The sequence below is a fragment of the Rhea pennata genome, chromosome 3 (genome assembly GCF_028389875.1).
Source record: "Rhea pennata isolate bPtePen1 chromosome 3, bPtePen1.pri, whole genome shotgun sequence".
NCBI lineage: Eukaryota > Metazoa > Chordata > Aves > Rheiformes > Rheidae > Rhea > Rhea pennata.
The window spans coordinates 79,501,508-79,514,421 of NC_084665.1; the positions used below are offsets into that span (position 1 = coordinate 79,501,508).

The window sequence follows — 12,914 nt, forward strand, 5'->3', positions numbered from 1 at the left end:
CGTTATATTGCAGCTACTTTAAACAACGGCTGCATTGTCTACATTGACTTCACACACAGAGTATATAACAGGTTGTTCTGTAAGCCACCTGGAGCCTGGTCTCCAACGAGCTTGTGCCCACTGCAATAAGCCCATCTATCCCTCCATGTATCTCCTGAGACGGTTGCTCCCCCACTGTATTTCTTGTTCTTCCCAGAGTTCCCTACTACGTCCTTTCAGCATAGACTGGGCAAAGGGCAGCAGGTTTTGCAGTTGATTGAGAGTAACCTGTCTGCTGATTAGTAAGAAATGTCATCTATAAGCCAGTCAGCTTCATCCTCTGAGACTTTAACCTTTCTGTCCAGTTGGGGAAAACTGGCTAATGGCTTCCAAAGTTATTAAGAGGACTGAGTGGCAGATAGACATAGAGCAATGGTCCAGATCGTGCCATGGAGACGTTACGGGTTTGCCCGAGATGGCTACAGACTTCTAGCCATAAAATTTCCCTCAAATGATGAACAGTGATTTATAGATCAATTGAGGTTGGACTTCAGCCCGTGAACTGACTGAGGCAACATTGTAAGAGAGGGGAGGGGGAAGGAAGAGCTATGCAGTAGCAGAAGGAAATGGTGATGTTGCTGCTGTGGAAAGCAGAGGAGAATGCTTTCCCCAAATGATCTTGACAATTGGGGGAGCAGACCTAAAGCTGGAAGCATTCAGGTCTCAATACACTTAAACTGGAGCCCCCACCATTGAGGAACTGCCTGTTTCTGCACTTCATGGAATACAGTGACTTCTGTCGTCCACATAAAAAAAGAGGGTGGGGGCAGGGGGGAAGAGGATGATATTTCTGCAAAAAGTAGTGTTTACTACAGAAGTCTTCAAAAGCCCTGGTCTACATATGAAGCCAATGAAGTGGCCTTGCCAGCTCTCTCAGCTTTATTTATGAGTCCTGCAACACTGGTGTTTTCCTGAAAATCCTGCTCTTAATGTCCTATTAAAGGAACATTCAGTTTCCACTTTAAACCAATAGCCAAGTTTCTAATGCTCCATGGATGGGACCCAAGTACATTCTCAGAGCTCAGCACCTAAGAAGAGAGTAGAAGAAAAAAAAACTAATTGAATTTTTAAAAATCCTTTAAACATGCTTTTTAAGCTGAAATTACACCACCTAAAAGTTTGCATCATAATTTTCAGATACTTGGAAATACATGCAGTTACTGAGTTTAGATTATTGCGGTCAAATGAATCAAAACTGCTAAGATCCAGCAAGCTTTGAGAAAGAAACTCGACCTTTTTTAAAAACAAAACAAAAAAAACCCCAAAAACAAAACAAAACAAAAAAGCAATGCTGAGATGAAAAGAAAGGATTTAATCTCAGTAACGACTTAACCTCGGTAACAACAGTTTCTGTTAATGATTCGAGGAGGCACTTGATCACCTCCCCTAGTCCCCTCCCTCCCTGCAGGACGCTTTCATGTACCAACAACCCCGAGGATCCCTTCAGACGCTTCTCTCGTCTCCTCCTGGGCTCTTCCGAGCAGATCGACGCAGCTCTGCCCCGACACTGCCTCACGGTGCAACCTGCGCTTGTCACCTAGCCCGTCCCTCTTACCCCGTAGGGCCTCACTTATGCCCACTCCAGCCTCAGTCACCCCAGTAATGTCGCTCAACACCCTCCTCTAGACTCGGCGGCCTGAGGAGCCGGCGCGCGGGTGACCGCTGCGAGCTGCCGTTAACGGCCGCCCGGGAGGCCCCCCGCCAGCCGACCCGCCGTTAACGGCCGCCACGACGGCGGGTGACGGGCTCCTCGCGGGCCGAGGGGCGCCGGGCGAGCACCGCCCCGTCCCCTAACAGGCGGCGGGGCGAGAGGAGTTAACGGCCGGGCCGGCCCGGACCGCCCGCCCCCGCGGAGGCGGCGCCGACCCGCAGCGCGGCGGCCCCCCCTTCTCCGCCCCGCCCCGCCCCGAGGCCCCGCCCCCGCCCGCACCAAGCTAGGCTGCGGCGTGCAAACAGATGATGTCATGCTCTGGAGCCGCGCGTGACCGCCGGGGCCCACCCTCGGCGCCCATTGGCCGCCTCGCGTCGCCCGTCAGGGCAGCGGCGCCCCCCATTGGTCGGCGCCGCCGCCGCGCCTCCGCCCCCTGGAAAATAATAAACAATCTAGTAAAATGCGGCGCGAGGCGGGGAGGGGGTGCGCGGGGGGGGGGGGGGGGAGGGGAGGGGGTAGAGGGACCGGACCGGACCGGACCGGACCGGACCGGACCGGACCGGACCTCGCCGGCGGGACGCGGCGAGCGGAGCCGTCCCGGTGCGCAACGAGTCGGCGCCGCCGCTGGCCCCCTCGCCGCGGCCCGGGTGGTGGTGGTGGTGGGGGCACGCGTTAGGCCGGGCCTGCTGCGTGGTTCGGTGTCAGTTCGTCGCTCTGAGCAAGTGTCGGAGTAAGTAGCCGCGACCCAGGGCCTGGCTCCTGGCTGCGTGGCTCGGTGCGCGTTCATCGGGCGGAGAAGCAGCTCAGGGCGGCTCAGCGTGGTGAGCCCTGTAAACTCCTGCCTAAATGACTCAATCTCTTTAATTTGAAGTGGAAGCGTGGGGAAGCTGAATGTGTGTTTAAAATCCTGCATCGAACCTAATTGGGAAGAGTGCGTCTGTGAAAGAAAAAATCATTCTCTAAAGTATGGTGAAACTTGCACTAAAAATTATTGTCGGCAGAAGCTTCTGCTATATTGAAGATTGCACAAAATCATCTGTAGGTTTTCCTATTTCAGTTGTCTCGATGTTTAATTGAAGCCTACCTCTGGAGGGGAATTTACTGCCTTGCATGAGGCAACTGAGGTCTGTAAGGGATGCAATGGAGTAGTGATGTGTATTGCAGTAGGAACCAGTGTGCTAAGTGTCTAGAGCTAGGGCACTGCTACGGAGGCCTGAAAATGTTATGCCTCTGTAATTGTGGCACTGTTGGATGTCTTCCTGGGACAAAAAAGTACCCCTGAAGTGGCTGTCGTATCTGCATGGTGCTGTGCAGAGAGATGTAGCCTGATTTGTTATAGCAATGCTTATACAGCACAGCCCTAAAGAACTGCCTTTCACGGTGCTGCTTTGCTGTGTCTCCAAATACAGGACACATTTGTATAGTGGAGGCCTGAATCAGGGATCAGTTGAAGTTTGCAGGAGAGGATCTTTCTCTGGTTGGGATTTACAGCCAGGCCTCTTCTCTTGACAGCAGGTGCCTACATCCATTCTTTGAAAGAACTGAAAAAGGCTGCATTATTTTCTGTTGCACGTGGCCACTGGAGGAGGAAATTGAAATGCCCCTCCTTATGTATCCCCAGCAATCAGAGCACTTGCATAGGAAGGAGCTGGAGATGTGGGGTTTGGCCCTTTCCTCAGAGCTTTGGATTTTGTCCTCTCACTGTTCAGTACAAAAGCAGTGCTGGAAAGGGGGACTGAAATCCAAGGTTGTTTTCCCTCCCTTCCCTGTGCTAATGTTATTATTGCTAGGTCATGGCCTCTCCTTGATTGCTCCCATGGATCCTGTATCCCCACCTTCACCCCCAGGCAGCAGTACAAGTTCAACAAGCTGTTTGAAAATGGAGTGCATGTTAGGCTAACTGATCTTCTGATCAGTAAGATGTTCTTCAGGAAGGTCAGAGAGAGGCATCTGAGCCCCAGCAGGCAGAAGGGGGGAAAGTTAACCTTAGATCTCCTAGTGGGGGGCACTGCAAGGCACACAGAGGGAAGGAAGACCCCCTAGGAAGTTGAGAAAGGGTGCAAAGAGACTGGTGAAGTGTTAAGCAAAACCAGTCAGCAGCTCAGCACATGGTGGGGAAGTCAAAGATAAGCACTTGCAGCTGGTTCTCTCTCTCTCCCACCCTTGAGGAACTGAGCGGCTGCTGACTCAGGAGTTGCATCAAGTCAGAGGACTGGAAAGGGGGTCACATTTTCTGAGTGTCTGAGAAATGCTGCAGTGAGCTATGGGATAGTGGTGCGTCCTAGCTACTGTCCTGTCTTGGGAGAGGGATCGCAGCAGTGTTTTGTATGGAGCTGGAGCGTGCTGGCATCTGTTGGATGTGCTCCGAGGACTGCGAAGCCAGGACTGCGGGTCTCATCTTGCATGGAAATGTGGCTAAGCTCTGAATTCCAAAATTGGGCCGAGGAGGAAGAAAGGCAAAGAGTTGCCCAACGCAGGGCAGCTCTGGGAATGCCAAAAGCAGAATGTCCTGTATCTTGAGATGTTGACAGTCTAAAAATAGGACTCCAGAGCCTGCAGGATTAGGCATCAGTTGAACAGAAGCTATGGGGAGTGCAGTTTTGAACTTTAATGCCTCAGCTCTGCCTGAATCTTGCTTGTGGTATTAAAGGCCTATGTTCCTTGTGGCTCATGAGAGTGTCACTTAAACATGCTTGGGGCATGCAATTATAGCTAACTGCCCTCCAAGCTCCTTCTGGAATTTGAAAAGTTGAATTCTTTCTTTCATATGCATCCTCACCTGCCCTGCAAAATCACCTCCCTCAGTTTAGCAAACCACTGCACTAGAGATGTGCACTGCTGTTTTACCTGTGGAGGGCCAATGATAGTAAAAGAGTAAAATCTGTTTTTGTTTGTTTGTTTGTTTTTTGAATTCCCCCCCCATATCATATAAGTGAGCACACATCATTGAATACACACTAAAAAATTATCTGTTGTTTCTAAATACAGTAGCTACTTTTCATAGTAGACATATTAAGCATAAAGTATATCTAGGCAGAGCCTTCTATTATTGCGGTAATTTTTTTTTCCTTGGAAGCAACATGGAAAGTTGGGCTGGAACTATAGCTGAGGCCTGACAGATGTTCAGGTACAAGAAGTTTAAAGAGTAACGTATGCTTATTCAGTTTGCTCGTAGAGGCTTTGTGACCTGTGTCTGCAGTAATGATGACACAAGCTTTTTTGAATAAAAGGAAGAAATTAACTGCCTTGGCTAATTGTACCCTTGCTAGCTGGATAACCAAGGACACTGTTTGGCTGTGAAAATTGTTGGTGCATCCAAATCTCTCGGCTGGGAAGAATACCTGAAGTGAGAGCGTTTCCATATCCGTGGGCTACAAGATTTATTTAAAATCTCCTAATTGGAAAATTAAGCACTATTGCTTTAAAACAGTGGTGCACTGCTTTGAAAAATTAAGGCCATATGGAATCATTTATTACTTTTCAGTATGCATTCAGTCTCTGGTGCAATTTTATGTACCTGCTAATGCATAAAGTCTTTTGGAGCAGGAATAAAAGCAACACAAAGCATGATTTAATGCTGTAGGATCACCAAATCTGTTTCGGATTACTGCTAAGAAGGGTATGTCCCTGAAACAACGAAACAATGACATGGGGGGGGAGTGCGGAAGCCCATAAATCAGAAATGCTTTGGAAACATAGTGCACATATCAACAACAACTTTTAAAGTATTCACTGGGGATTTGGTCTTGTGAGAGATACAGTTAGGAAAGAAATTATACCAAGTGACAGGAAAGTTGAAACAAAATCAGTATTAACATTGCAATACTTGCTTGCAATTTAAAATGTCTTAATTATGTTTTCAAACAGTACGGGCCCACATAAGCATGTGACTGTAAGAGAAAGTAAGAGTAAGTAATCCAAGAGTGCACAAAAGTACTTTTGTTTATAATTCTGTGGTAACTGGAAATGCCTATTTTTGTGCTTATTCACCAACACCTCTGGCTCTTTCTTCCAGAAATAATCCTATCCAAATCGTTTTGTTCTGACTTCATTGGAAGAGATTTTTTTTTCCTTCAGTCTTTTTCATATGACTTATACAAGTCTTCCCTTGAGGTTCAGTATTATGGTGACCTTACTTGCGCAAAGGGCTGAGACAGGTCGATGCCTTAGCCAATTTTTTGTTGCTGACTGACAAGCTATGGGGCAATCTTTGCTCTCAGGGCCTGAACATTTTCCTTTCACTGATTTTACAGGGATCAAGGACAAGAGGTTGGGTCTAACAAGTTAACCATGCAGGGTTCATGCCACCTGGCAAAGAGTTCTGCAAGCATGGGAGGCAATCTGGAGGGATTTATCACGAAAGTGAGGGCAGTATAACTGCGTGGCTAGTTATAATTTAACATAAAGCACATTTTTCATCTTGTTGTATTGTTGTGTTTTCTTTCAAATGTCATCTGTAGAGTCTTGTAGTGAGTGGGAGCTTCAGCTTTGTTTTTTGTTTTTTTACAGATATTGACAAAAGCTTTCGTATGAACATGATGCACACGTGAAAAAGAGGCAGATTATTTCTTAAAGGCATAAGCAAGCTAAAAAGAGTTTGTAATAACTTTTATATTTAAATCAAACTATTTTATCAATATATAGGTGTCATTTATAATTAGTAAAGTATTAGACTGGTTCTGATGTTAAGGTTGGTCTTTTATATCTTTAGAAGAATTAAGTTTATTAAGCAAGTAAATTAATCTTCAGCTTTACTGTAGCACTGAAGCTCGTTTGTCAATATTGTCTTCCATCATTCTTTAAAAAATTGATAACTAATAATAGTAATTTCAAATGAATTGGAATCTCTTTTTTAAAAATAAAATACATTTTTTAGGTGGACACTTTTAATGTGGCCTCTCCAGCATGCTCCAACTCTAGCATCAAAATAAAGTTGCTCAGGCGAAATGAAACCAGTTGAATGAATACATAATTAGAATTAAGACAAATGCCACGAGAAGTAATTACTGCCTGTGATTAACTTTTGTCAAGATCCTGTATCTTAGCTTTTTGGAAAATCTTAAATAAAATCCTCTTCAAAGTCCTTTAAAACTTTCCTGAAGGTAGTTATCAATGTAGGTATGCATTTCTACTTTGATTTTTTAAGTGTGACCGGTAACACTATTACTTGCCCATAGATGGCAATAACATTACACTGTTGAAGTATCCCCCAGCTTATGAAATGTGGCTATGATTGTGGTGAATATTAACTTGGAGAACAGAAAGCAAAGACAGTATCTTGCTTCTCTGTTGCAGGAGTAGTCATGGGGACTGTTCTACTTGCAGCAATGTTTTGATCAATCATCTGAGAAAAGATCCTGGAGAGATGAGGCAGCGTATCTCCTATTTCTGATGTCAGGCTTTGTTCTGTGAAACTGACCTTTAAAACAACCTAAAAATGAGGAATGTGGCACCAGAGAGCAGATCAGGAAGCATGAAATGATGTAAGATAGTTCTTCTGCGTATTTTTTTTTTTTAATGCTCCAGGTTTGTGATTCAGCATTTTCTGCTAGTGACAGAATATAAGAAAGGGAAAAAATTCTGGTGGGAAAGGAGGAAGTTCCTATTGTTCTAGACAAAATCTGTTTTACAAAATAGTAGCAATCAAGTATTTTTGTGTATTTTTTTTCCATTCTATTGAGATGTGGCGTGTGTGGGGGGGAATATCTTTTTCCTATATCACTCCTTGCTCACCCTCCTAATCTGAGAACCCTAGTAATGTAGAAAAAGGTGGAATATAGGCTCAGCTGGGATATTTCAACTGCTAAATTGCCTGCAAGGGACCTGAAATTCCTCCAGCTTTGTAGCAGTTAGATACTTGGGCTACTGCTTTTTCAACTCTATTAAATGACCCTTTGAGTTTCATGACAGCAGGAAAAGCCTACTATGAGAAAGCTCCAAATACCAGTGCTGAGGGGTCTTTTGATGTAGAATGGCTAGCTCAGAGACCCCCAAGGGTTAATGCATCAGCCCATTTTAGGTTCCCAGGCCTCGCCAGCCACTCTGATGTCTGATCTCAACTATATGATGATGCAAGAGCTCAGACCCAAGCCCTTCTCTCTGAGCTTATGCAAAAATGTCGTTGCTACCAATAGCAGTTTTGTGAGAGAAAGAACTGCAGGAGGTAACTCTGGCTTCACAACCTTCTGCTACTGAAGCAGTGATATGATGTTGCAAAGTATCCCTCCCTATGGTCTCTACTTCGAAAAAGCTGTCATCGCCTTTAAACGTAAGGCATTTCCACCAAATTCCTTCCTTGCTCTTTGCCTTTTCTTCACGTATAGAAGTACTTTCCTGTACTTTCACTTGCTGTGACGAATCAGGTTGTGCTGAGAAGCTTGATACACATGCTGGAGGGTCTGCTGAAATGGAAATCTTGCCTTTGTAGTGTCAGCATCAGCCCTTAGACCATCACAGTGCTAGGAAAAAGGATGCCTCAGTCTGATCCAAAACTGCAGACTTGTCAAAAAACAGAATTTAGAGGAAGAAAATGGGGGAATCATTTTGTTGTTCTCCCTTCTTGGGAGCTGACTCTGTGTTAAGGCACCATTTATTTCAGTAAATCGGGCAACTCCAGGGAGTGCTCCCAGGCACTGGAACTCATTTCAATTCGCCTGTGAAGTTGCTAAATGATCTCTGGTACAGTTTTGGCCCAAGCTACTAGCACTTACCCAAACAATTCCCAGGCATGGGTGCAAAAGTTTGGATGCAGCCACTCCATTTTGAAGGGTAAGAGGACTTAATAGCCTGGACATGACTGCTCTGTGCCAGTTTGCTAATATGCTCATGTAGATGTGGTGTGGCTGTGCCTCAGGCAATTTGTTCTCAGAGTGCTTCTCTACAAAGGGTCTGTGTTGCTTTCCAGTATTAAACTGCATCACAGAGAACAGGCAGGGAACAGCCTTGTCATACTTGTTTTAAACTGATGTTGGAAAGATCAGCAGTGGAACAGTAGATTCACATAAAATGATTCAGAGCCTGAAGAAGATGCTTTACAATGATAGACTTTAAGTACTCTATAGCTTATTGAAAAAGACTGAGCAGGGAGTTGATTACAATGTCTAAGAACTTCACATTGGGAGAAAAATATTGGGTACTGAAAGGCTCTTTAATCTAGTAAATTATGGGAATGAGTAGCAGAAAGCTGAAACCAGATAAATTCATACCAGCAACTGGGCAAATTTTTTTAGAATGAAGGTGATTAATCACTGTAACAGGCAATTAGGGTGGTTGGCATATTTTCCATCTTCAGATGTGTCCAAGCCAAGACAGGACAGATTTCTGATGGATGCGCTCTAACTGCAGTTAAAAGCATGAGTGACACTGTAGTCCAGTCCAAGATAAGTAGGCGAGGTTTGAGGATCAAGTTCAGAAGATCAGTTCAGAAGATCTAATAATTCCCATCTATCCTTAACCTCTAGAAGACTGAGGAAAAATAGCACTTAGCAGAAAATGGAAGGGAAGAATTGAAATGACAGCCTCATCACTGGCATACTGATGTGCCCTCTAAGAGGACTGTATCTTTCACCTGCTCAGTGCTTAATTATGTATTTTCAACACTGATTTCTTTCCAGTCCACAAATCCTCTGTGCCCGTTGGTCTCAATGTCTTTCATCTGACTAGACTGTGAGTAAAAAGCTGTGATGCTCAGCAGCTCACATGGTAGCTTGGATAAGGCAGTTTCTTTTCATTTGTTGTTATTTCATCTTGAGCTTTGGACTTGCCTGTTATCCAAGGCTCCTAGTTTCCCTAGTACCCATTTCCGTATGTTTCATTTATCACCAAGCTTAAAATACTGTACTGCATTGATAGTCTCTGGTGCAGTAGACCTCAGAGGCTTTCTGCTGCAAGTTCTGGGACCATTTGTTCTTCATAATGTGACAAAATAAGTGCCCTCTCCCTTCTAAAGATTTCACATGAGATGGTTATATCAGTGATGTGCTGTTTGGAAGAAAGTTTATCAGGAAATTTTTGATGAACTGCCTTTCATCCTTAAGTATAAATGTGTAGATATTACAGCTACTGACAGGAATACACAAGAGTATCTTTGCAAAATACCTTTTCTTGCGCTCTGTAGCTAGAAAAACACTCTATTCTCATTTTAAAAACACAGAGAACCTCTCTCCTGGAATACCAGTTGAAGATGGAAAACAATTTCTCACTGCTCATCTTTTCCAGGGTCTCAGTTCCTAAGCTCACAGTCCTTTCCTACTTCCACCCTGTCTGCTTGGGATGATGTAAGAATCTGCCTTTCTCTCAAGTTCTAGGTAAAGTGTGCTGGCTTCTCCCTACTCCAAAGAGTAAATTTTTTTTTACAAAGTCAGAGCTGCAACAAGGCAAATGGAGGAAGAGATATGGATAGATCTGCTTATGGTCAGTACCCACCAGCCAATAACTTGGTGCATAGAATCTGTATCTGGGACATGGAAGTCAAATTCTTTTAAGAATAACACAGAGCAGGGATTTGAACTAAGATCTCTAAATACTAGGTGAGAGCCCCATGCTTATTTTGATGTGAAGACTCTTTAAGAACAAGGAATGAGTCTTTGCTTTTTTTTTTTTTTTAATTAGATGTATGCATTTTTCCATGCATCTGTCCAAAAAAAAAAAAAAAAAAATCAGAGGCCCATATTCTTCTGGATAAGAGTATCCACATGAGCAAAGGACTCCAGTCTGGGAAGGAACATTGGACATGAGAAGATTAGGGCCATGACTAGAGAGAAGGAAATTGCTTAGAGCATTGGGTAAAGTTCTGCAATGACTATTCTTACTTGCCAAAACTGCAGCTGAAAACAGACCCTGGCAGGAGGTTGCCCCAGATGTTCCCAACCTGTAGGGAATATTCAGTTTTGGAGCTGAATGGCCTGTGTTTTAGGCTCATGAACCCATGAATCTGAAACTTCTTCAAACTCTGGGGAGATGCTGCTTTTGACTTCACTATGTATGAAGATTATTCTCAGCATCAGGAAAATATACACCTTTGCTCCCTGCTGTCTGGCTCATATTTAGCTTACTGTGTTTCTGTCTTTTCTTCTTTTCTTGGTTTATCTGCTTTTAATTTTCTATGCATATCCTGCTGCTAAATGTGGGTAAAGTAAGTGGCAGTCCTGTAACTCCATTTCCTTTCAGTTTGTTGATCACAGGGTTCAGTCACACGCCTCGTAATGCACCATTGAAGGATGGTGGCTTTGCCCAGCTGGCTTAGAGAGACCTCACCTCTTACCTTTTGAGTGCTTTGAGGCCAGCACTCAAAAAGACCTATCTATTCTGAGTGGTACGGGAAGCTCTCTGGGGCCCAGAATATGAGAAATAATCACAGAAGGACCAATGCATACCATTTTCATGTTTGTTATTTCCCACTTAAATTTAGAATTTTTGAGAGCTTGAGAATTAATAGATACAGCCCAAAAGGGTCTTAAATATTGCACAACACTGAGCTTTCAAACCCCTGACCCACTGAATCCCACTTGCACTCTGTGTGGTCAGGGTTAGGTGCCTCAGAAGGACAAAAACTTGTTTTTGCTACAAATTGCTGTTTGAACTTGTCAGCAGAGAATATGAGTGTAGAAGGGAAAAAACAAAGTCTACCCAATTAGTTGCTGCTCCCATTAAAAACAGCAAGGATACAGGTAATGTTAAACAGACGTTGACTCGTCTCCTTTGGTACCTTCTTTACCCTAGCTTTGGAGAGGGTGCAGTTACCTCAGGTTACAGGCAATGTATGGGACTGCTGGCAAGTCAAATCCTAACAGAGGGAAAGGAGTGGAGAGATGTTGAAGGGATGGCAGAACAGGACTGGGGAGCTTCCTGAGGCTCTATCACAGAAAGCCCAGGCAAGGCCCAGCTCTTTTTATAGAGGCACAACATTCATAGGGTTTTGTGTGGGTGTTTTTTGAAGTCCCCCATAAACCAAATCCTAGGAGTGCCAAAATTCTCTGACTAGGACAGCACAGGTTTGTACCAGTGGGGAAGAAATGAGGCTGCGTGAACTTCATTTCTGATGTCTTGATTTTTGAGAACAATGTCAGGATCCCAGCAGATGAAGAAGATTGACTGCATTAAGAGATTTCCCCACTGAGATACAGACAGCTCTTTGTCTACACAACTGCCCTTGTAGCGGGGCAGTTCTGACTTTCTCATAAAGCCGCTTGCATGTGCATTGAGAATCACAAAAATAAATAAAAGCCTAGGAATGAATAGCAATATTCACCAGCTCTATAAGCAGAGACTTGCCAAAAGGTGCCCATGTGGAGGAGCAGCAATGTCTCCACCCACAGCCTGCTGTGCTTCAGGGTGGAGGAGACCTCCCAGCACCAAGCCCACATAGTGCCAACATGTGCCAAAGGGAGTAGGCCAGGAGACAGAGATGCAGATGGGGATATGCCTGCCTGGAAAGTTGTGAGGCAGCTGATCAGAAGTCCCGGACTTTCCAAACCCTTTTGTAGGCTTACCTGTTGCTGTCATGCCCAGCTCCTCCCAAGCAGGCTGCCAGGCAACATGCCAACAACCATGAGACATGATGAAGCTACAGAGGTGGATGCCTATGCCAATGCAAAGGCCAAAATGTGAATGCTCTTGTTTTGTAACTGTACCAAGAGCCACCTCTGAGCACGGTGTCTGTCCCTGCCCTTCCCCCAGCCTGCTTCAGCCTGGACTAGGGCCCAGGGAGTGGAGGAGGCTGGCAGGGGGCTAGTTCTCCCCTTGGGTGCTTCTTCCCTCAGATCCCGCCTCAGCAGAGTTCGCAGTGATTACTTTTTACCTTTGTGCACCAGTTTGCTAATGTGCACTTAGATGTTGGCTTGATCAGAAGTGGGAGCCAGCCGGGAATGGGATCAATCCTTCAGGGAGATCTACTGGCAGTGATGGATAAGGGATCTTGTAGCTGTCTAGCTCAGTTCCTCAGGCAGAGGAATGGTCACCATGATTGCTACCCCATCAGAGCTGGGCCCAGTTTTGCTCATCATCTCCCACCCACCCGCCTTGAGGTCCCCTCTCCATGTTAAATCCAACCCTGGCTTCTCTCCCGGACTTCCCTGCTCAGCAGATGCTGATTACAACACAGGGGCCTACAAAGCTATTGACGTATATATGCAAAGGTGAAGACAGCTGCCAGTTCTTCACCGTCATTCTCCCTGCGTTAGTACGTGCTGTACGTGCTCTGCTTTCTCAGATATAGTTGCTTTTC

At 45.0% G+C, this 12,914-nt stretch overlaps 1 long non-coding RNA gene across 8 annotated transcripts in view; it reads left to right on the forward strand.

The window, feature by feature from the left end:
* The first annotated feature begins 2,222 nt into the window (after positions 1–2,222).
* Positions 2,223–12,914, forward strand: part of LOC134138688 (uncharacterized) — a 39,417-nt gene continuing 28,725 nt past the window's right edge. For 6 of the 8 annotated variants that reach the window (XR_009957982.1, XR_009957983.1, XR_009957977.1 and 3 more), the window contains exons 1-2: positions 2,223–2,420; positions 6,986–7,173. This is a non-coding gene — a long non-coding RNA (uncharacterized LOC134138688). Of the gene's footprint in view, positions 2,421–6,199; positions 6,286–6,985; positions 7,174–12,914 lie in introns of all 8 variants that reach the window. The other 2 variants (XR_009957978.1, XR_009957979.1) reach the window with 2 other exon arrangements.